Source organism: Coffea arabica, chromosome 11e (assembly GCF_036785885.1).
Source record: "Coffea arabica cultivar ET-39 chromosome 11e, Coffea Arabica ET-39 HiFi, whole genome shotgun sequence".
Classification (NCBI taxonomy): domain Eukaryota; kingdom Viridiplantae; phylum Streptophyta; class Magnoliopsida; order Gentianales; family Rubiaceae; genus Coffea; species Coffea arabica.
Window position 1 is genome coordinate 34,401,538 of NC_092331.1, and position 20,270 is coordinate 34,421,807.

The window sequence follows — 20,270 nt, forward strand, 5'->3', positions numbered from 1 at the left end:
CTCAAATTTGTCGGCGCAAATGTATCAGCGCAAGCGTGAAGGATTGATTTCATGATAATTTAGAGTTGCGGGATGGTGGAAAAAAACAGGGGGCAAATCAATAACAAAAAAAATTATGAAAGCAAATAAATAAAAGGATAATAGGAAAATGCTTCAATTGACGCTTAAAATGAATTTCGGTCTAGAAAAGCCACACTGCTTCGCAGGACGGGGTAGTTTAAAACAATAAAGCGAAAGGATTATGGCGGGTGCGATCATACCAGCACTAATGCACCGGATCCCATCAGAACTTCGAAATTAAGCGTGTTTGGGCGAGAGTAGAACTTGGATTGGTGACCCCCTGGGAAGTCCTCGTGTTGCACCCCTCTCTTTTTTGTTTCGAAATCCAAATTTCCTATTCGTTCTTTATCCTGTAGTAATTTAGCTCCGTCGGAACGATTGCTTAATATTTTGCTTCTTGTCGAAGCGTGAAGGAGGATCTGAAGGCGCGAGACAAATCGGGAACGGTACGGCTCGATCAAAGCCCGGATCGTCGCTCAAATTTGTCGGCGCAAATGTATCACCGCAAGCGTGAAGGATTAATTTCATGATAATTTAGAGTTGCGGGATGATGGAAAAAAACAGGGTGCAAATCAATAACAAAAAAAATATAAAGTAAATAAATAAAAGGATAAGAGGAAAATGCTTCAATTGACGCTTAAAATGAATTCCGGTCTAGAAAAGCCACACTGCTTCGCTGGACGGGGTAGTTTAAAAGAATAAAGCGAAAGGAACGTTGTGGGTGCGATCATACCAGCACTAATGCACCGTATCCCATCAGAACTCCGAATTTAAGCGTGCTTGGGCGTGAGCAGTATTAGGATGGGTGACCCCCTGGGAATTCCTCTTGTTGCACCCCTCTCTTTTTTGTTTCGAAATTCAAATTTTCTATTCGTTCTTTATCCTGTAGTAATTTAGGTCCTTCGGAACGATTGCTTTATATTTTGCTTCTTCTCGAAGCATGAAGGCGGATCTGAAGGCGCGAGAGAATTCAGGAACGGTACGGCTCGATCAAAGCCCGGATCATCGCTCAAATTTGTCGGCGCAAATGTATCAGCGCTAGCGTGATGGATTGATTTCATGACAATTTATTGTTGCGCGATGAGGGAAAAAAACAGGGTGCAAATCAAAAACAAAAAAAAATATGAAATCAAATAAATAAAAGGATAAGAGAAAAATGCTTGAATTGACGCTTAAAATGAATTTCGGTCTAGAAAAGCCACACTGCTTCGCAGGACGGGGTAGTTTAAAAGAATAAAGCGAAAGGAACATGGCGGGTACGATCATACCAGCACTAATGCACCGGATCACATCAGAACTCCGAAGTTAAGCATGCTTGGGCGAGAGTAGTACTAGGATGGGTGACCCCCTGGGAATTCCTCTTGTTGCACCCCTCTCTTTTTTCTTTCGAAATTCAAATTTTCTTTTCGTTCTTTATCCTGTAGTAATTTAGGTCCTTCGGAACGATTGCTTTATATTTTGCTTCTTCTCGAAGCATGAAGGCGGATCTGAAGGCGCGAGACAAATCAGGAACGGTACGGCTCGATCAAAGCCCGAATCGTCGCTCAAATTTGTCGGCGCAAATGTATCAGCTCAAGCGTGAAGGATTGATTTCATGATAATTTAGAGTTGCGGGATGATGGAAAAAAACAGGGGGCAAATCAATAACAAAAAAAATTATGAAAGCAAATAAATAAAAGGATAATAGGAAAATGCTTGAATTGACGCTTAAAATGAATTTCGGTCTAGAAAAGCCACACTGCTTCGCAGGACGAGGTAGTTTAAAAGAATAAAGCGAAAGGAATATGGCGGGTGCGATCATACCAGCACTAATGCACCAGATCCCATCAGAACTTCGAAATTAAGCGTGTTTGGGCGAGAGTAGTACTTGGATTGGTGACCCCCTGGGAAGTCCTCGTGTTGCACCCCTCTCTTTTTTGTTTCGAAATCCAAATTTCCTATTCGTTCTTTATCCTGTAGTAATTTAGCTCCGTCGGAACGATTGCTTAATATTTTGCTTCTTGTCGAAGCGTGAAGGAGGATCTGAAGGCGCGAGACAAATCAGGAACGGTACGGCTCGATCAAAGCCCGGATCGTCGCTCAAATTTGTCGGCGCAAATGTATCAGCGCAAGCGTGAAGGATTGATTTCATGATAATTTAGAGTTGCGGGATGGTGGAAAAAAACAGGGGGCAAATCAATAACAAAAAAAATTATGAAAGCAAATAAATAAAAGGATAATAGGAAAATGCTTCAATTGACGCTTAAAATGAATTTCGGTCTAGAAAAGCCACACTGCTTCGCAGGACGGGGTAGTTTAAAACAATAAAGCGAAAGGATTATGGCGGGTGCGATCATACCAGCACTAATGCACCGGATCCCATCAGAACTTCGAAATTAAGCGTGTTTGGGCGAGAGTAGAACTTGGATTGGTGACCCCCTGGGAAGTCCTCGTGTTGCACCCCTCTCTTTTTTGTTTCGAAATCCAAATTTCCTATTCGTTCTTTATCCTGTAGTAATTTAGCTCCGTCGGAACGATTGCTTAATATTTTGCTTCTTGTCGAAGCGTGAAGGAGGATCTGAAGGCGCGAGACAAATCGGGAACGGTACGGCTCGATCAAAGCCCGGATCGTCGCTCAAATTTGTCGGCGCAAATGTATCACCGCAAGCGTGAAGGATTAATTTCATGATAATTTAGAGTTGCGGGATGATGGAAAAAAACAGGGTGCAAATCAATAACAAAAAAAATATAAAGTAAATAAATAAAAGGATAAGAGGAAAATGCTTCAATTGACGCTTAAAATGAATTCCGGTCTAGAAAAGCCACACTGCTTCGCTGGACGGGGTAGTTTAAAAGAATAAAGCGAAAGGAACGTTGTGGGTGCGATCATACCAGCACTAATGCACCGTATCCCATCAGAACTCCGAATTTAAGCGTGCTTGGGCGTGAGCAGTATTAGGATGGGTGACCCCCTGGGAATTCCTCTTGTTGCACCCCTCTCTTTTTTGTTTCGAAATTCAAATTTTCTATTCGTTCTTTATCCTGTAGTAATTTAGGTCCTTCGGAACGATTGCTTTATATTTTGCTTCTTCTCGAAGCATGAAGGCGGATCTGAAGGCGCGAGAGAATTCAGGAACGGTACGGCTCGATCAAAGCCCGGATCATCGCTCAAATTTGTCGGCGCAAATGTATCAGCGCTAGCGTGATGGATTGATTTCATGACAATTTATTGTTGCGCGATGAGGGAAAAAAACAGGGTGCAAATCAAAAACAAAAAAAAATATGAAATCAAATAAATAAAAGGATAAGAGAAAAATGCTTGAATTGACGCTTAAAATGAATTTCGGTCTAGAAAAGCCACACTGCTTCGCAGGACGGGGTAGTTTAAAAGAATAAAGCGAAAGGAACATGGCGGGTACGATCATACCAGCACTAATGCACCGGATCACATCAGAACTCCGAAGTTAAGCATGCTTGGGCGAGAGTAGTACTAGGATGGGTGACCCCCTGGGAATTCCTCTTGTTGCACCCCTCTCTTTTTTCTTTCGAAATTCAAATTTTCTTTTCGTTCTTTATCCTGTAGTAATTTAGGTCCTTCGGAACGATTGCTTTATATTTTGCTTCTTCTCGAAGCATGAAGGCGGATCTGAAGGCGCGAGACAAATCAGGAACGGTACGGCTCGATCAAAGCCCGGATCGTCGCTCAAATTTGTCGGCGCAAATGTATCAGCGCAAGCGTGAAGGATTGATTTCATGATAATTTAGAGTTGCGGGATGATGGAAAAAAACAGGGGGCAAATCAATAACAAAAAAAAATATGAAAGCAAATAAATAAAAGGATAATAGGAAAATGCTTGAATTGACGCTTAAAATGAATTTCGGTCTAGAAAAGCCACACTGCTTCGCAGGACGGGGTAGTTTAAAAGAATAATGCGAAAGGAACATGGCGGGTGCGATCATACCAGCACTAATGCACCGGATCACATCAGAACTTCGAAGTTAAGCATGCTTGGGCGAGAGTAGTACTAGGATGGGTGACCCCCTGGGAATTCCTCTTGTTGCACCCCTCTCTTTTTTGTTTCGAAATTCAAATTTTCTATTCGTTCTTTATCCTGTAGTAATTTAGGTCCTTCGGAACGATTGCTTTATATTTTGCTTCTTCTCGAAGCATGAAGGCGGATCTGAAGGCGCGAGACAAATCAGGAACGGTACGGCTCGATCAAAGCCCGAATCGTCGCTCAAATTTGTCGGCGCAAATGTATCAGCTCAAGCGTGAAGGATTGATTTCATGATAATTTAGAGTTGCGGGATGATGGAAAAAAACAGGGGGCAAATCAATAACAAAAAAAATTATGAAAGCAAATAAATAAAAGGATAATAGGAAAATGCTTGAATTGACGCTTAAAATGAATTTCGGTCTAGAAAAGCCACACTGTTTCGCAGGACGGGGTAGTTTAAAAGAATAAAGCGAAAGGAATATGGCGGGTGCGATCATACCAGCACTAATGCACCGGATCCCATCAGAACTTCGAAATTAAGCGTGTTTGGGCGAGAGTAGTACTTGGATTGGTGACCCCCTGGGAAGTCCTCGTGTTGCACCCCTCTCTTTTTTGTTTCGAAATCCAAATTTCCTATTCGTTCTTTATCCTGTAGTAATTTAGCTCCGTCGGAACGATTGCTTAATATTTTGCTTCTTGTCGAAGCGTGAAGGAGGATCTGAAGGCGCGAGACAAATCAGGAACGGTACGGCTCGATCAAAGCCCGGATCGTCGCTCAAATTTGTCGGCGCAAATGTATCAGCGCAAGCGTGAAGGATTGATTTCATGATAATTTAGAGTTGCGGGATGATGGAAAAAAACAGGGGGCAAATCAATAACAAAAAAAATTATGAAAGCAAATAAATAAAAGGATAATAGGAAAATGCTTGAATTGACGCTTAAAATGAATTTCGGTCTAGAAAAGCCACACTGTTTCGCAGGACGGGGTAGTTTAAAAGAATAAAGCGAAAGGAATATGGCGGGTGCGATCATACCAGCACTAATGCACCGGATCCCATCAGAACTTCGAAATTAAGCGTGTTTGGGCGAGAGTAGTACTTGGATTGGTGACCCCCTGGGAAGTCCTCGTGTTGCACCCCTCTCTTTTTTGTTTCGAAATCCAAATTTCCTATTCGTTCTTTATCCTGTAGTAATTTAGCTCCGTCGGAACGATTGCTTAATATTTTGCTTCTTGTCGAAGCGTGAAGGAGGATCTGAAGGCGCGAGACAAATCAGGAACGGTACGGCTCGATCAAAGCCCGGATCGTCGCTCAAATTTGTCGGCGCAAATGTATCACCGCAAGCGTGAAGGATTGATTTCATGATAATTTAGAGTTGCGGGATGATGGAAAAAAACAGGGTGCAAATCAATAACAAAAAAAAATATAAAGTAAATAAATAAAAGAATAAGAGGAAAATGCTTCAATTGACGCTTAAAATGAATTCCGGTCTAGAAAAGCCACACTGCTTCGCTGGACGGGGTAGTTTAAAAGAATAAAGCGAAAGAAACGTTGTGGGTGCGATCATACCAGCACTAATGCACCGTATCCCATCAGAACTCCGAAGTTAAGCGTGCTTGGGCGTGAGCAGTATTAGGATGGGTGACCCCCTGGGAATTCCTCTTCTTGCACCCCTCTCTTTTTTGTTTCGAAATTCAAATTTTCTATTCGTTCTTTATCCTGTTGTAATTTAGGTCCTTCGGAACGATTGCTTTATATTTTGCTTCTTCTCGAAGCATGAAGGCGGATCTGAAGGCGCGAGAGAAATCAGGAACGGTACGGCTCGATCAAAGCCCGGATCATCGCTCAAATTTGTCGGCGCAAATGTATTTGCGCTAGCGTGATGGATTGATTTGATGACAATTTATTGTTGCACGATGAGGGAAAAAAACAGGGTGCAAATCAATAACAAAAAAAAATATGAAAGCAAATAAACAAAAGGATAAGAAAAAAATGCTTGAATTGACGCTTAAAATGAATTTCGGTCTAGAAAAGCCACACTGCTTCGCAGGACGGGGTAGTTTAAAAGAATAAAGCGAAAGGAACATGGCGGGTACGATCATACCAGCACTAATGCACCGGATCACATCAGAACTCCGAAGTTAAGCATGCTTGGGCGAGAGTAGTACTAGGATGGGTGACCCCCTGGGAATTCCTCTTGTTGCACCCCTCTCTTTTTTCTTTCGAAATTCAAATTTTCTATTCGTTCTTTATCCTGTAGTAATTTAGGTCCTTCGGAACGATTGCTTTATATTTTGCTTCTTCTCGAAGCATGAAGGCGGATCTGAAGGCGCGAGACAAATCAGGAACGGTACGGCTCGATCAAAGCCCGGATCGTCGCTCAAATTTGTCGGCGCAAATGTATCAGCGCAAGCGTGAAAGATTGATTTCATGATAATTTAGAGTTGCGGGATGATGGAAAAAAACAGGGGGTAAATTAATGACAAAAAAAAATATGAAAGCAAATAAATAAAAGGATAATAGGAAAATGCTTGAATTGACGCTTAAAATGAATTTCGGTCTAGAAAAGCCACACTGCTTCGCAGGACGGGGTAGTTTAAAAGAATAAAGCGAAAGGAATATGGCGGGTGCGATCATACCAGCACTAATGCACCGGATCCCATCAGAACTTCGAAATTAAGCGTGTTTGGGCGAGAGTAATACTTGGATTGGTGACCCCCTGGGAAGTCCTCGTGTTGCACCCCTCTCTTTTTTGTTTCGAAATCCAAATTTCCTATTCGTTCTTTATCCTGTAGTAATTTAGCTCCGTCGGAACGATTGCTTAATATTTTGCTTCTTGTCGAAGCGTGAAGGAGGATCTGAAGGCGCGAGACAAATCAGGAACGGTACGGCTCGATCAAAGCCCGGATCGTCGCTCAAATTTGTCGGCGCAAATGTATCAGCGCAAGCGTGAAGGATTGATTTCATGATAATTTAGAGTTGCGGGATGGTGGAAAAAAACAGGGGGCAAATCAATAACAAAAAAAATTATGAAAGCAAATAAATAAAAGGATAATAGGAAAATGCTTCAATTGACGCTTAAAATGAATTTCGGTCTAGAAAAGCCACACTGCTTCGCAGGACGGGGTAGTTTAAAACAATAAAGCGAAAGGATTATGGCGGGTGCGATCATACCAGCACTAATGCACCGGATCCCATCAGAACTTCGAAATTAAGCGTGTTTGGGCGAGAGTAGAACTTGGATTGGTGACCCCCTGGGAAGTCCTCGTGTTGCACCCCTCTCTTTTTTGTTTCGAAATCCAAATTTCCTATTCGTTCTTTATCCTGTAGTAATTTAGCTCCGTCGGAACGATTGCTTAATATTTTGCTTCTTGTCGAAGCGTGAAGGAGGATCTGAAGGCGCGAGACAAATCGGGAACGGTACGGCTCGATCAAAGCCCGGATCGTCGCTCAAATTTGTCGGCGCAAATGTATCACCGCAAGCGTGAAGGATTAATTTCATGATAATTTAGAGTTGCGGGATGATGGAAAAAAACAGGGTGCAAATCAATAACAAAAAAAATATAAAGTAAATAAATAAAAGGATAAGAGGAAAATGCTTCAATTGACGCTTAAAATGAATTCCGGTCTAGAAAAGCCACACTGCTTCGCTGGACGGGGTAGTTTAAAAGAATAAAGCGAAAGGAACGTTGTGGGTGCGATCATACCAGCACTAATGCACCGTATCCCATCAGAACTCCGAATTTAAGCGTGCTTGGGCGTGAGCAGTATTAGGATGGGTGACCCCCTGGGAATTCCTCTTGTTGCACCCCTCTCTTTTTTGTTTCGAAATTCAAATTTTCTATTCGTTCTTTATCCTGTAGTAATTTAGGTCCTTCGGAACGATTGCTTTATATTTTGCTTCTTCTCGAAGCATGAAGGCGGATCTGAAGGCGCGAGAGAATTCAGGAACGGTACGGCTCGATCAAAGCCCGGATCATCGCTCAAATTTGTCGGCGCAAATGTATCAGCGCTAGCGTGATGGATTGATTTCATGACAATTTATTGTTGCGCGATGAGGGAAAAAAACAGGGTGCAAATCAAAAACAAAAAAAAATATGAAATCAAATAAATAAAAGGATAAGAGAAAAATGCTTGAATTGACGCTTAAAATGAATTTCGGTCTAGAAAAGCCACACTGCTTCGCAGGACGGGGTAGTTTAAAAGAATAAAGCGAAAGGAACATGGCGGGTACGATCATACCAGCACTAATGCACCGGATCACATCAGAACTCCGAAGTTAAGCATGCTTGGGCGAGAGTAGTACTAGGATGGGTGACCCCCTGGGAATTCCTCTTGTTGCACCCCTCTCTTTTTTCTTTCGAAATTCAAATTTTCTTTTCGTTCTTTATCCTGTAGTAATTTAGGTCCTTCGGAACGATTGCTTTATATTTTGCTTCTTCTCGAAGCATGAAGGGGGATCTGAAGGCGCGAGACAAATCAGGAACGGTACGGCTCGATCAAAGCCCGGATCGTCGCTCAAATTTGTCGGCGCAAATGTATCAGCGCAAGCGTGAAGGATTGATTTCATGATAATTTAGAGTTGCGGGATGATGGAAAAAAACAGGGGGCAAATCAATAACAAAAAAAAATATGAAAGCAAATAAATAAAAGGATAATAGGAAAATGCTTGAATTGACGCTTAAAATGAATTTCGGTCTAGAAAAGCCACACTGCTTCGCAGGACGGGGTAGTTTAAAAGAATAATGCGAAAGGAACATGGCGGGTGCGATCATACCAGCACTAATGCACCGGATCACATCAGAACTTCGAAGTTAAGCATGCTTGGGCGAGAGTAGTACTAGGATGGGTGACCCCCTGGGAATTCCTCTTGTTGCACCCCTCTCTTTTTTGTTTCGAAATTCAAATTTTCTATTCGTTCTTTATCCTGTAGTAATTTAGGTCCTTCGGAACGATTGCTTTATATTTTGCTTCTTCTCGAAGCATGAAGGCGGATCTGAAGGCGCGAGACAAATCAGGAACGGTACGGCTCGATCAAAGCCCGAATCGTCGCTCAAATTTGTCGGCGCAAATGTATCAGCTCAAGCGTGAAGGATTGATTTCATGATAATTTAGAGTTGCGGGATGATGGAAAAAAACAGGGGGCAAATCAATAACAAAAAAAATTATGAAAGCAAATAAATAAAAGGATAATAGGAAAATGCTTGAATTGACGCTTAAAATGAATTTCGGTCTAGAAAAGCCACACTGTTTCGCAGGACGGGGTAGTTTAAAAGAATAAAGCGAAAGGAATATGGCGGGTGCGATCATACCAGCACTAATGCACCGGATCCCATCAGAACTTCGAAATTAAGCGTGTTTGGGCGAGAGTAGTACTTGGATTGGTGACCCCCTGGGAAGTCCTCGTGTTGCACCCCTCTCTTTTTTGTTTCAAAATCCAAATTTCCTATTCGTTCTTTATCCTGTAGTAATTTAGCTCCGTCGGAACGATTGCTTAATATTTTGCTTCTTGTCGAAGCGTGAAGGAGGATCTGAAGGCGCGAGACAAATCAGGAACGGTACGGCTCGATCAAAGCCCGGATCGTCGCTCAAATTTGTCGGCGCAAATGTATCAGCGCAAGCGTGAAGGATTGATTTCATGATAATTTAGAGTTGCGGGATGATGGAAAAAAACAGGGGGCAAATCAATAACAAAAAAAATTATGAAAGCAAATAAATAAAAGGATAATAGGAAAATGCTTGAATTGACGCTTAAAATGAATTTCGGTCTAGAAAAGCCACACTGTTTCGCAGGACGGGGTAGTTTAAAAGAATAAAGCGAAAGGAATATGGCGGGTGCGATCATACCAGCACTAATGCACCGGATCCCATCAGAACTTCGAAATTAAGCGTGTTTGGGCGAGAGTAGTACTTGGATTGGTGACCCCCTGGGAAGTCCTCGTGTTGCACCCCTCTCTTTTTTGTTTCGAAATCCAAATTTCCTATTCGTTCTTTATCCTGTAGTAATTTAGCTCCGTCGGAACGATTGCTTAATATTTTGCTTCTTGTCGAAGCGTGAAGGAGGATCTGAAGGCGCGAGACAAATCAGGAACGGTACGGCTCGATCAAAGCCCGGATCGTCGCTCAAATTTGTCGGCGCAAATGTATCACCGCAAGCGTGAAGGATTGATTTCATGATAATTTAGAGTTGCGGGATGATGGAAAAAAACAGGGTGCAAATCAATAACAAAAAAAAATATAAAGTAAATAAATAAAAGAATAAGAGGAAAATGCTTCAATTGACGCTTAAAATGAATTCCGGTCTAGAAAAGCCACACTGCTTCGCTGGACGGGGTAGTTTAAAAGAATAAAGCGAAAGAAACGTTGTGGGTGCGATCATACCAGCACTAATGCACCGTATCCCATCAGAACTCCGAAGTTAAGCGTGCTTGGGCGTGAGCAGTATTAGGATGGGTGACCCCCTGGGAATTCCTCTTCTTGCACCCCTCTCTTTTTTGTTTCGAAATTCAAATTTTCTATTCGTTCTTTATCCTGTTGTAATTTAGGTCCTTCGGAACGATTGCTTTATATTTTGCTTCTTCTCGAAGCATGAAGGCGGATCTGAAGGCGCGAGAGAAATCAGGAACGGTACGGCTCGATCAAAGCCCGGATCATCGCTCAAATTTGTCGGCGCAAATGTATTTGCGCTAGCGTGATGGATTGATTTGATGACAATTTATTGTTGCACGATGAGGGAAAAAAACAGGGTGCAAATCAATAACAAAAAAAAATATGAAAGCAAATAAACAAAAGGATAAGAAAAAAATGCTTGAATTGACGCTTAAAATGAATTTCGGTCTAGAAAAGCCACACTGCTTCGCAGGACGGGGTAGTTTAAAAGAATAAAGCGAAAGGAACATGGCGGGTACGATCATACCAGCACTAATGCACCGGATCACATCAGAACTCCGAAGTTAAGCATGCTTGGGCGAGAGTAGTACTAGGATGGGTGACCCCCTGGGAATTCCTCTTGTTGCACCCCTCTCTTTTTTCTTTCGAAATTCAAATTTTCTATTCGTTCTTTATCCTGTAGTAATTTAGGTCCTTCGGAACGATTGCTTTATATTTTGCTTCTTCTCGAAGCATGAAGGCGGATCTGAAGGCGCGAGACAAATCAGGAACGGTACGGCTCGATCAAAGCCCGGATCGTCGCTCAAATTTGTCGGCGCAAATGTATCAGCGCAAGCGTGAAAGATTGATTTCATGATAATTTAGAGTTGCGGGATGATGGAAAAAAACAGGGGGTAAATTAATGACAAAAAAAAATATGAAAGCAAATAAATAAAAGGATAATAGGAAAATGCTTGAATTGACGCTTAAAATGAATTTCGGTCTAGAAAAGCCACACTGCTTCGCAGGACGGGGTAGTTTAAAAGAATAAAGCGAAAGGAATATGGCGGGTGCGATCATACCAGCACTAATGCACCGGATCCCATCAGAACTTCGAAATTAAGCGTGTTTGGGCGAGAGTAATACTTGGATTGGTGACCCCCTGGGAAGTCCTCGTGTTGCACCCCTCTCTTTTTTGTTTCGAAATCCAAATTTCCTATTCGTTCTTTATCCTGTAGTAATTTAGCTCCGTCGGAACGATTGCTTAATATTTTGCTTCTTGTCGAAGCGTGAAGGAGGATCTGAAGGCGCGAGACAAATCAGGAACGGTACGGCTCGATCAAAGCCCGGATCGTCGCTCAAATTTGTCGGCGCAAATGTATCAGCGCAAGCGTGAAGGATTGATTTCATGATAATTTAGAGTTGCGGGATGGTGGAAAAAAACAGGGGGCAAATCAATAACAAAAAAAATTATGAAAGCAAATAAATAAAAGGATAATAGGAAAATGCTTCAATTGACGCTTAAAATGAATTTCGGTCTAGAAAAGCCACACTGCTTCGCAGGACGGGGTAGTTTAAAACAATAAAGCGAAAGGATTATGGCGGGTGCGATCATACCAGCACTAATGCACCGGATCCCATCAGAACTTCGAAATTAAGCGTGTTTGGGCGAGAGTAGAACTTGGATTGGTGACCCCCTGGGAAGTCCTCGTGTTGCACCCCTCTCTTTTTTGTTTCGAAATCCAAATTTCCTATTCGTTCTTTATCCTGTAGTAATTTAGCTCCGTCGGAACGATTGCTTAATATTTTGCTTCTTGTCGAAGCGTGAAGGAGGATCTGAAGGCGCGAGACAAATCAGGAACGGTACGGCTCGATCAAAGCCCGGATCGTCGCTCAAATTTGTCGGCGCAAATGTATCACCGCAAGCGTGAAGGATTAATTTCATGATAATTTAGAGTTGCGGGATGATGGAAAAAAACAGGGTGCAAATCAATAACAAAAAAAATATAAAGTAAATAAATAAAAGGATAAGAGGAAAATGCTTCAATTGACGCTTAAAATGAATTCCGGTCTAGAAAAGCCACACTGCTTCGCTGGACGGGGTAGTTTAAAAGAATAAAGCGAAAGGAACGTTGTGGGTGCGATCATACCAGCACTAATGCACCGTATCCCATCAGAACTCCGAATTTAAGCGTGCTTGGGCGTGAGCAGTATTAGGATGGGTGACCCCCTGGGAATTCCTCTTGTTGCACCCCTCTCTTTTTTGTTTCGAAATTCAAATTTTCTATTCGTTCTTTATCCTGTAGTAATTTAGGTCCTTCGGAACGATTGCTTTATATTTTGCTTCTTCTCGAAGCATGAAGGCGGATCTGAAGGCGCGAGAGAATTCAGGAACGGTACGGCTCGATCAAAGCCCGGATCATCGCTCAAATTTGTCGGCGCAAATGTATCAGCGCTAGCGTGATGGATTGATTTCATGACAATTTATTGTTGCGCGATGAGGGAAAAAAACAGGGTGCAAATCAAAAACAAAAAAAAATATGAAATCAAATAAATAAAAGGATAAGAGAAAAATGCTTGAATTGACGCTTAAAATGAATTTCGGTCTAGAAAAGCCACACTGCTTCGCAGGACGGGGTAGTTTAAAAGAATAAAGCGAAAGGAACATGGCGGGTACGATCATACCAGCACTAATGCACCGGATCACATCAGAACTCCGAAGTTAAGCATGCTTGGGCGAGAGTAGTACTAGGATGGGTGACCCCCTGGGAATTCCTCTTGTTGCACCCCTCTCTTTTTTCTTTCGAAATTCAAATTTTCTTTTCGTTCTTTATCCTGTAGTAATTTAGGTCCTTCGGAACGATTGCTTTATATTTTGCTTCTTCTCGAAGCATGAAGGCGGATCTGAAGGCGCGAGACAAATCAGGAACGGTACGGCTCGATCAAAGCCCGAATCGTCGCTCAAATTTGTCGGCGCAAATGTATCAGCTCAAGCGTGAAGGATTGATTTCATGATAATTTAGAGTTGCGGGATGATGGAAAAAAACAGGGGGCAAATCAATAACAAAAAAAATTATGAAAGCAAATAAATAAAAGGATAATAGGAAAATGCTTGAATTGACGCTTAAAATGAATTTCGGTCTAGAAAAGCCACACTGCTTCGCAGGACGAGGTAGTTTAAAAGAATAAAGCGAAAGGAATATGGCGGGTGCGATCATACCAGCACTAATGCACCGGATCCCATCAGAACTTCGAAATTAAGCGTGTTTGGGCGAGAGTAGTACTTGGATTGGTGACCCCCTGGGAAGTCCTCGTGTTGCACCCCTCTCTTTTTTGTTTCGAAATCCAAATTTCCTATTCGTTCTTTATCCTGTAGTAATTTAGCTCCGTCGGAACGATTGCTTAATATTTTGCTTCTTGTCGAAGCGTGAAGGAGGATCTGAAGGCGCGAGACAAATCAGGAACGGTACGGCTCGATCAAAGCCCGGATCGTCGCTCAAATTTGTCGGCGCAAATGTATCAGCGCAAGCGTGAAGGATTGATTTCATGATAATTTAGAGTTGCGGGATGGTGGAAAAAAACAGGGGGCAAATCAATAACAAAAAAAATTATGAAAGCAAATAAATAAAAGGATAATAGGAAAATGCTTCAATTGACGCTTAAAATGAATTTCGGTCTAGAAAAGCCACACTGCTTCGCAGGACGGGGTAGTTTAAAACAATAAAGCGAAAGGATTATGGCGGGTGCGATCATACCAGCACTAATGCACCGGATCCCATCAGAACTTCGAAATTAAGCGTGTTTGGGCGAGAGTAGAACTTGGATTGGTGACCCCCTGGGAAGTCCTCGTGTTGCACCCCTCTCTTTTTTGTTTCGAAATCCAAATTTCCTATTCGTTCTTTATCCTGTAGTAATTTAGCTCCGTCGGAACGATTGCTTAATATTTTGCTTCTTGTCGAAGCGTGAAGGAGGATCTGAAGGCGCGAGACAAATCGGGAACGGTACGGCTCGATCAAAGCCCGGATCGTCGCTCAAATTTGTCGGCGCAAATGTATCACCGCAAGCGTGAAGGATTAATTTCATGATAATTTAGAGTTGCGGGATGATGGAAAAAAACAGGGTGCAAATCAATAACAAAAAAAATATAAAGTAAATAAATAAAAGGATAAGAGGAAAATGCTTCAATTGACGCTTAAAATGAATTCCGGTCTAGAAAAGCCACACTGCTTCGCTGGACGGGGTAGTTTAAAAGAATAAAGCGAAAGGAACGTTGTGGGTGCGATCATACCAGCACTAATGCACCGTATCCCATCAGAACTCCGAATTTAAGCGTGCTTGGGCGTGAGCAGTATTAGGATGGGTGACCCCCTGGGAATTCCTCTTGTTGCACCCCTCTCTTTTTTGTTTCGAAATTCAAATTTTCTATTCGTTCTTTATCCTGTAGTAATTTAGGTCCTTCGGAACGATTGCTTTATATTTTGCTTCTTCTCGAAGCATGAAGGCGGATCTGAAGGCGCGAGAGAATTCAGGAACGGTACGGCTCGATCAAAGCCCGGATCATCGCTCAAATTTGTCGGCGCAAATGTATCAGCGCTAGCGTGATGGATTGATTTCATGACAATTTATTGTTGCGCGATGAGGGAAAAAAACAGGGTGCAAATCAAAAACAAAAAAAAATATGAAATCAAATAAATAAAAGGATAAGAGAAAAATGCTTGAATTGACGCTTAAAATGAATTTCGGTCTAGAAAAGCCACACTGCTTCGCAGGACGGGGTAGTTTAAAAGAATAAAGCGAAAGGAACATGGCGGGTACGATCATACCAGCACTAATGCACCGGATCACATCAGAACTCCGAAGTTAAGCATGCTTGGGCGAGAGTAGTACTAGGATGGGTGACCCCCTGGGAATTCCTCTTGTTGCACCCCTCTCTTTTTTCTTTCGAAATTCAAATTTTCTTTTCGTTCTTTATCCTGTAGTAATTTAGGTCCTTCGGAACGATTGCTTTATATTTTGCTTCTTCTCGAAGCATGAAGGCGGATCTGAAGGCGCGAGACAAATCAGGAACGGTACGGCTCGATCAAAGCCCGGATCGTCGCTCAAATTTGTCGGCGCAAATGTATCAGCGCAAGCGTGAAGGATTGATTTCATGATAATTTAGAGTTGCGGGATGATGGAAAAAAACAGGGGGCAAATCAATAACAAAAAAAAATATGAAAGCAAATAAATAAAAGGATAATAGGAAAATGCTTGAATTGACGCTTAAAATGAATTTCGGTCTAGAAAAGCCACACTGCTTCGCAGGACGGGGTAGTTTAAAAGAATAATGCGAAAGGAACATGGCTGGTGCGATCATACCAGCACTAATGCACCGGATCACATCAGAACTTCGAAGTTAAGCATGCTTGGGCGAGAGTAGTACTAGGATGGGTGACCCCCTGGGAATTCCTCTTGTTGCACCCCTCTCTTTTTTGTTTCGAAATTCAAATTTTCTATTCGTTCTTTATCCTGTAGTAATTTAGGTCCTTCGGAACGATTGCTTTATATTTTGCTTCTTCTCGAAGCATGAAGGCGGATCTGAAGGCGCGAGACAAATCAGGAACGGTACGGCTCGATCAAAGCCCGAATCGTCGCTCAAATTTGTCGGCGCAAATGTATCAGCTCAAGCGTGAAGGATTGATTTCATGATAATTTAGAGTTGCGGGATGATGGAAAAAAACAGGGGGCAAATCAATAACAAAAAAAATTATGAAAGCAAATAAATAAAAGGATAATAGGAAAATGCTTGAATTGACGCTTAAAATGAATTTCGGTCTAGAAAAGCCACACTGCTTCGCAGGACGGGGTAGTTTAAAAGAATAAAGCGAAAGGAATATGGCGGGTGCGATCATACCAGCACTAATGCACCGGATCCCATCAGAACTTCGAAATTAAGCGTGTTTGGGCGAGAGTAGTACTTGGATTGGTGACCCCCTGGGAAGTCCTCGTGTTGCACCCCTCTCTTTTTTGTTTCGAAATCCAAATTTCCTATTCGTTCTTTATCCTGTAGTAATTTAGCTCCGTCGGAACGATTGCTTAATATTTTGCTTCTTGTCGAAGCGTGAAGGAGGATCTGAAGGCGCGAGACAAATCAGGAACGGTACGGCTCGATCAAAGCCCGGATAGTCGCTCAAATTTGTCGGCGCAAATGTATCACCGCAAGCGTGAAGGATTAATTTCATGATAATTTAGAGTTGCGGGATGATGGAAAAAAACAGGGTGCAAATCAATAACAAAAAAAATATAAAGTAAATAAATAAAAGGATAAGAGGAAAATGCTTCAATTGACGCTTAAAATGAATTCCGGTCTAGAAAAGCCACACTGCTTCGCTGGACGGGGTAGTTTAAAAGAATAAAGCGAAAGGAACGTTGTGGGTGCGATCATACCAGCACTAATGCACCGTATCCCATCAGAACTCCGAATTTAAGCGTGCTTGGGCGTGAGCAGTATTAGGATGGGTGACCCCCTGGGAATTCCTCTTGTTGCACCCCTCTCTTTTTTGTTTCGAAATTCAAATTTTCTATTCGTTCTTTATCCTGTAGTAATTTAGGTCCTTCGGAACGATTGCTTTATATTTTGCTTCTTCTCGAAGCATGAAGGCGGATCTGAAGGCGCGAGAGAATTCAGGAACGGTACGGCTCGATCAAAGCCCGGATCATCGCTCAAATTTGTCGGCGCAAATGTATCAGCGCTAGCGTGATGGATTGATTTCATGACAATTTATTGTTGCGCGATGAGGGAAAAAAACAGGGTGCAAATCAAAAACAAAAAAAAATATGAAATCAAATAAATAAAAGGATAAGAGAAAAATGCTTGAATTGACGCTTAAAATGAATTTCGGTCTAGAAAAGCCACACTGCTTCGCAGGACGGGGTAGTTTAAAAGAATAAAGCGAAAGGAACATGGCGGGTACGATCATACCAGCACTAATGCACCGGATCACATCAGAACTCCGAAGTTAAGCATGTTTGGGCGAGAGTAGTACTAGGATGGGTGACCCCCTGGGAATTCCTCTTGTTGCACCCCTCTCTTTTTTCTTTCGAAATTCAAATTTTCTTTTCGTTCTTTATCCTGTAGTAATTTAGGTCCTTCGGAACGATTGCTTTATATTTTGCTTCTTCTCGAAGCATGAAGGCAGATCTGAAGGCGCGAGACAAATCAGGAACGGTACGGCTCGATCAAAGCCCGGATCGTTGCTCAAATTTGTCGGCGCAAATGTATCAGCGCAAGCGTGAAGGATTGATTTCATGATAATTTAGAGTTGCGGGATGATGGAAAAAAACAGGGGGCAAATCAATAACAAAAAAAATTATGAAAGCAAATAAATAAAAGGATAATAGGAAAATGCTTGAATTGACGCTTAAAATGAATTTCGGTCTAGAAAAGCCACACTGCTTCGCAGGACGGGGTAGTTTAAAACAATAAAGCGAAAGGATTATGGCGGGTGTGATCATACCAGCACTAATGCACCGGATCCCATCAGAACTTCGAAATTAAGCGTGTTTGGGCGAGAGTAGAACTTGGATTGGTGACCCCCTGGGAAGTCCTCGTGCTGCACCCCTCTCTTTTTTGTTTCGAAATCCAAATTTCCTATTCGTTCTTTATCCTGTAGTAATTTAGCTCCGTCGGAACGATTGCTTAATATTTTGCTTCTTGTCGAAGCGTGAAGGAGGATCTGAAGGCGCGAGACAAATCAGGAACGGTACGGCTCGATCAAAGCCCGGATCGTCGCTCAAATTTGTCGGCGCAAATGCATCAGCGCAAGCGTGAAGGATTGATTTCATGATAATTTAGAGTTGCGGGATGATGGAAAAAAACAGGGGGCAAATCAATAACAAAAAAAAATATGAAAGCAAATAAATAAAAGGATAATAGGAAAATGCTTGAATTGACGCTTAAAATGAATTTCGGTCTAGAAAAGCCACACTGCTTCGCAGGACGGGGTAGTTTAAAAGAATAAAGCGAAAGGAACATGGCGGGTGCGATCATACCAGCACTAATGCACCGGATCCCATCAGAATTCCGAAGTTAAGCATGCTTGGGCGAGAGTAGTACTAGGATGGGTGACCCCCTGGGAATTCCTCTTGTTGCACCCCTCTCTTTTTTGTTTCGAAATTCAAATTTTCTATTCGTTCTTTATCCTGTAGTAATTTAGGTCCTTCGGAACGATTGCTTTATATTTTGCTTCTTCTCGAAGCATGAAGGCAGATCTGAAGGCGCGAGACAAATCAGGAACGGTACGGCTCGATCAAAGCCCGGATCGTTGCTCAAATTTGTCGGCGCAAATGTATCAGCGCAAGCGTGAAGGATTGATTTCATGATAATTTAGAGTTGCGGGATGATGGAAAAAAACAGGGGGCAAATCAATAACAAAAAAAATTATGAAAGCAAATAAATAAAAGGATAATAGGAAAATGCTTGAATTGACGCTTAAAATGAATTTCGGTCTAGAAAAGCCACACTGCTTCGCAGGACGGGGTAGTTTAAAACAATAAAGCGAAAGGATTATGGCGGGTGTGATCATACCAGCACTAATGCACCGGATCCCATCAGAACTTCGAAATTAAGCGTGTTTGGGCGAGAGTAGAACTTGGATTGGTGACCCCCTGGGAAGTCCTCGTGCTGCACCCCTCTCTTTTTTGTTTCGAAATCCAAATTTCCTATTCGTTCTTTATCCTGTAGTAATTTAGCTCCGTCGGAACGATTGCTTAATATTTTGCTTCTTGTCGAAGCGTGAAGGAGGATCTGAAGGCGCGAGACAAATCAGGAACGGTACGGCTCGATCAAAGCCCGGATCGTCGCTCAAATTTGTCGGCGCAAATGCATCAGCGCAAGCGTGAAGGATTGATTTCATGATAATTTAGAGTTGCGGGATGATGGAAAAAAACAGGGGGCAAATCAATAACAAAAAAAAATATGAAAGCAAATAAATAAAAGGATAATAGGAAAATGCTTGAATTGACGCTTAAAATGAATTTCGGTCTAGAAAAGCCACACTGCTTCGCAGGACGGGGTAGTTTAAAAGAATAAAGCGAAAGGAACATGGCGGGTGCGATCATACCAGCACTAATGCACCGGATCCCATCAGAATTCCGAAGTTAAGCATGCTTGGGCGAGAGTAGTACTAGGATGGGTGACCCCCTGGGAATTCCTCTTGTTGCACCCCTCTCTTTTTTGTTTCGAAATTCAAATTTTCTATTCGTTCTTTATCCTGTAGTAATTTAGGTCCTTCGGAACGATTGCTTTATATTTTGCTTCTTCTCGAAGCATGAAGGCAGATCTGAAGGCGCGAGACAAATCAGGAACGGTACGGCTCGATCAAAGCCCGGATCGTTGCTCAAATTTGTCGGCGCAAATGTATCAGCGCAAGCGTGAAGGATTGATTTCATGATAATTTAGAGTTGCGGGATGATGGAAAAAAACAGGGGGCAAATCAATAACAAAAAAAATTATGAAAGCAAATAAATAAAAGGATAATAGGAAAATGCTTGAATTGACGCTTAAAATGAATTTCGGTCTAGAAAAGCCACACTGCTTCGCAGGACGGGGTAGTTTAAAACAATAAAGCGAAAGGATTATGGCGGGTGTGATCATACCAGCACTAATGCACCGGATCCCATCAGAACTTCGAAATTAAGCGTGTTTGGGCGAGAGTAGAACTTGGATTGGTGACCCCCTGGGAAGTCCTCGTGCTGCACCCTCTCTTTTTTGTTTCGAAATCCAAATTTCCTATTCGTTCTTTATCCTGTAGTAATTTAGCTCCGTCGGAACGATTGCTTAATATTTTGCTTCTTGTCGAAGCGTGAAGGAGGATCTGAAGACGCG

At 42.2% G+C, this 20,270-nt stretch overlaps 37 non-coding genes and 1 pseudogene across 37 annotated transcripts; all 38 read left to right on the forward strand.

The window, feature by feature from the left end:
- Positions 1-246: 246 nt before the first annotated feature.
- LOC140024858 (5S ribosomal RNA) lies at positions 247-365 on the forward strand. The gene has a single exon (XR_011828834.1). It is a non-coding gene; the product is annotated as a 5S ribosomal RNA (ribosomal RNA).
- Positions 366-779: 414 nt separating this feature from the next.
- On the forward strand, positions 780-898 carry LOC140024679 (5S ribosomal RNA). Its single transcript, XR_011828655.1, has one exon. It is a non-coding gene; the product is annotated as a 5S ribosomal RNA (ribosomal RNA).
- A 416-nt stretch (positions 899-1,314) lies between these two features.
- Positions 1,315-1,433, forward strand: LOC140023329 (5S ribosomal RNA). Its single transcript, XR_011827299.1, has one exon. It is a non-coding gene; the product is annotated as a 5S ribosomal RNA (ribosomal RNA).
- Positions 1,434-1,849: 416 nt separating this feature from the next.
- Positions 1,850-1,968, forward strand: LOC140024035 (5S ribosomal RNA). The gene has a single exon (XR_011828006.1). It is a non-coding gene; the product is annotated as a 5S ribosomal RNA (ribosomal RNA).
- Positions 1,969-2,384: 416 nt separating this feature from the next.
- On the forward strand, positions 2,385-2,503 carry LOC140024859 (5S ribosomal RNA). The gene has a single exon (XR_011828835.1). It is a non-coding gene; the product is annotated as a 5S ribosomal RNA (ribosomal RNA).
- Positions 2,504-2,917: 414 nt separating this feature from the next.
- LOC140024680 (5S ribosomal RNA) lies at positions 2,918-3,036 on the forward strand. The gene has a single exon (XR_011828656.1). It is a non-coding gene; the product is annotated as a 5S ribosomal RNA (ribosomal RNA).
- Positions 3,037-3,452: 416 nt separating this feature from the next.
- Positions 3,453-3,571, forward strand: LOC140023330 (5S ribosomal RNA). The gene has a single exon (XR_011827300.1). It is a non-coding gene; the product is annotated as a 5S ribosomal RNA (ribosomal RNA).
- A 416-nt stretch (positions 3,572-3,987) lies between these two features.
- On the forward strand, positions 3,988-4,106 carry LOC140021892 (5S ribosomal RNA). Its single transcript, XR_011825874.1, has one exon. It is a non-coding gene; the product is annotated as a 5S ribosomal RNA (ribosomal RNA).
- Positions 4,107-4,522: 416 nt separating this feature from the next.
- On the forward strand, positions 4,523-4,641 carry LOC140023063 (5S ribosomal RNA). Its single transcript, XR_011827035.1, has one exon. It is a non-coding gene; the product is annotated as a 5S ribosomal RNA (ribosomal RNA).
- Positions 4,642-5,057: 416 nt separating this feature from the next.
- Positions 5,058-5,176, forward strand: LOC140023064 (5S ribosomal RNA). The gene has a single exon (XR_011827036.1). It is a non-coding gene; the product is annotated as a 5S ribosomal RNA (ribosomal RNA).
- Positions 5,177-5,591: 415 nt separating this feature from the next.
- On the forward strand, positions 5,592-5,710 carry LOC140024378 (5S ribosomal RNA). Its single transcript, XR_011828351.1, has one exon. It is a non-coding gene; the product is annotated as a 5S ribosomal RNA (ribosomal RNA).
- Positions 5,711-6,126: 416 nt separating this feature from the next.
- Positions 6,127-6,245, forward strand: LOC140023331 (5S ribosomal RNA). Its single transcript, XR_011827301.1, has one exon. It is a non-coding gene; the product is annotated as a 5S ribosomal RNA (ribosomal RNA).
- A 416-nt stretch (positions 6,246-6,661) lies between these two features.
- Positions 6,662-6,780, forward strand: LOC140024241 (5S ribosomal RNA). The gene has a single exon (XR_011828214.1). It is a non-coding gene; the product is annotated as a 5S ribosomal RNA (ribosomal RNA).
- Positions 6,781-7,196: 416 nt separating this feature from the next.
- On the forward strand, positions 7,197-7,315 carry LOC140024861 (5S ribosomal RNA). The gene has a single exon (XR_011828837.1). It is a non-coding gene; the product is annotated as a 5S ribosomal RNA (ribosomal RNA).
- Positions 7,316-7,729: 414 nt separating this feature from the next.
- LOC140024681 (5S ribosomal RNA) lies at positions 7,730-7,848 on the forward strand. Its single transcript, XR_011828657.1, has one exon. It is a non-coding gene; the product is annotated as a 5S ribosomal RNA (ribosomal RNA).
- A 416-nt stretch (positions 7,849-8,264) lies between these two features.
- On the forward strand, positions 8,265-8,383 carry LOC140023332 (5S ribosomal RNA). Its single transcript, XR_011827302.1, has one exon. It is a non-coding gene; the product is annotated as a 5S ribosomal RNA (ribosomal RNA).
- Positions 8,384-8,799: 416 nt separating this feature from the next.
- On the forward strand, positions 8,800-8,918 carry LOC140021893 (5S ribosomal RNA). The gene has a single exon (XR_011825875.1). It is a non-coding gene; the product is annotated as a 5S ribosomal RNA (ribosomal RNA).
- Positions 8,919-9,334: 416 nt separating this feature from the next.
- Positions 9,335-9,453, forward strand: LOC140023065 (5S ribosomal RNA). Its single transcript, XR_011827037.1, has one exon. It is a non-coding gene; the product is annotated as a 5S ribosomal RNA (ribosomal RNA).
- A 416-nt stretch (positions 9,454-9,869) lies between these two features.
- LOC140023066 (5S ribosomal RNA) lies at positions 9,870-9,988 on the forward strand. The gene has a single exon (XR_011827038.1). It is a non-coding gene; the product is annotated as a 5S ribosomal RNA (ribosomal RNA).
- A 415-nt stretch (positions 9,989-10,403) lies between these two features.
- Positions 10,404-10,522, forward strand: LOC140024379 (5S ribosomal RNA). Its single transcript, XR_011828352.1, has one exon. It is a non-coding gene; the product is annotated as a 5S ribosomal RNA (ribosomal RNA).
- Positions 10,523-10,938: 416 nt separating this feature from the next.
- Positions 10,939-11,057, forward strand: LOC140023333 (5S ribosomal RNA). The gene has a single exon (XR_011827303.1). It is a non-coding gene; the product is annotated as a 5S ribosomal RNA (ribosomal RNA).
- A 416-nt stretch (positions 11,058-11,473) lies between these two features.
- On the forward strand, positions 11,474-11,592 carry LOC140024242 (5S ribosomal RNA). Its single transcript, XR_011828215.1, has one exon. It is a non-coding gene; the product is annotated as a 5S ribosomal RNA (ribosomal RNA).
- Positions 11,593-12,008: 416 nt separating this feature from the next.
- On the forward strand, positions 12,009-12,127 carry LOC140024862 (5S ribosomal RNA). Its single transcript, XR_011828838.1, has one exon. It is a non-coding gene; the product is annotated as a 5S ribosomal RNA (ribosomal RNA).
- A 414-nt stretch (positions 12,128-12,541) lies between these two features.
- On the forward strand, positions 12,542-12,660 carry LOC140024682 (5S ribosomal RNA). The gene has a single exon (XR_011828658.1). It is a non-coding gene; the product is annotated as a 5S ribosomal RNA (ribosomal RNA).
- A 416-nt stretch (positions 12,661-13,076) lies between these two features.
- LOC140023334 (5S ribosomal RNA) lies at positions 13,077-13,195 on the forward strand. Its single transcript, XR_011827304.1, has one exon. It is a non-coding gene; the product is annotated as a 5S ribosomal RNA (ribosomal RNA).
- A 416-nt stretch (positions 13,196-13,611) lies between these two features.
- On the forward strand, positions 13,612-13,730 carry LOC140023067 (5S ribosomal RNA). The gene has a single exon (XR_011827039.1). It is a non-coding gene; the product is annotated as a 5S ribosomal RNA (ribosomal RNA).
- Positions 13,731-14,146: 416 nt separating this feature from the next.
- Positions 14,147-14,265, forward strand: LOC140024863 (5S ribosomal RNA). Its single transcript, XR_011828839.1, has one exon. It is a non-coding gene; the product is annotated as a 5S ribosomal RNA (ribosomal RNA).
- A 414-nt stretch (positions 14,266-14,679) lies between these two features.
- On the forward strand, positions 14,680-14,798 carry LOC140024684 (5S ribosomal RNA). The gene has a single exon (XR_011828660.1). It is a non-coding gene; the product is annotated as a 5S ribosomal RNA (ribosomal RNA).
- Positions 14,799-15,214: 416 nt separating this feature from the next.
- Positions 15,215-15,333, forward strand: LOC140023335 (5S ribosomal RNA). The gene has a single exon (XR_011827305.1). It is a non-coding gene; the product is annotated as a 5S ribosomal RNA (ribosomal RNA).
- Positions 15,334-15,749: 416 nt separating this feature from the next.
- On the forward strand, positions 15,750-15,868 carry LOC140023636 (5S ribosomal RNA). The gene has a single exon (XR_011827605.1). It is a non-coding gene; the product is annotated as a 5S ribosomal RNA (ribosomal RNA).
- Positions 15,869-16,284: 416 nt separating this feature from the next.
- On the forward strand, positions 16,285-16,403 carry LOC140023068 (5S ribosomal RNA). The gene has a single exon (XR_011827041.1). It is a non-coding gene; the product is annotated as a 5S ribosomal RNA (ribosomal RNA).
- A 414-nt stretch (positions 16,404-16,817) lies between these two features.
- Positions 16,818-16,936, forward strand: LOC140024685 (5S ribosomal RNA). The gene has a single exon (XR_011828661.1). It is a non-coding gene; the product is annotated as a 5S ribosomal RNA (ribosomal RNA).
- Positions 16,937-17,352: 416 nt separating this feature from the next.
- Positions 17,353-17,471, forward strand: LOC140024091 (5S ribosomal RNA). Its single transcript, XR_011828063.1, has one exon. It is a non-coding gene; the product is annotated as a 5S ribosomal RNA (ribosomal RNA).
- Positions 17,472-17,887: 416 nt separating this feature from the next.
- Positions 17,888-18,006, forward strand: LOC140025110 (5S ribosomal RNA). The gene has a single exon (XR_011829088.1). It is a non-coding gene; the product is annotated as a 5S ribosomal RNA (ribosomal RNA).
- Positions 18,007-18,422: 416 nt separating this feature from the next.
- LOC140032357 (5S ribosomal RNA) lies at positions 18,423-18,541 on the forward strand. The gene has a single exon (XR_011836283.1). It is a non-coding gene; the product is annotated as a 5S ribosomal RNA (ribosomal RNA).
- Positions 18,542-18,957: 416 nt separating this feature from the next.
- On the forward strand, positions 18,958-19,076 carry LOC140025111 (5S ribosomal RNA). Its single transcript, XR_011829089.1, has one exon. It is a non-coding gene; the product is annotated as a 5S ribosomal RNA (ribosomal RNA).
- Positions 19,077-19,492: 416 nt separating this feature from the next.
- On the forward strand, positions 19,493-19,611 carry LOC140032358 (5S ribosomal RNA). The gene has a single exon (XR_011836284.1). It is a non-coding gene; the product is annotated as a 5S ribosomal RNA (ribosomal RNA).
- Positions 19,612-20,027: 416 nt separating this feature from the next.
- On the forward strand, positions 20,028-20,146 carry LOC140025118 (5S ribosomal RNA; annotated as a pseudogene).
- Positions 20,147-20,270: the final 124 nt, after the last annotated feature.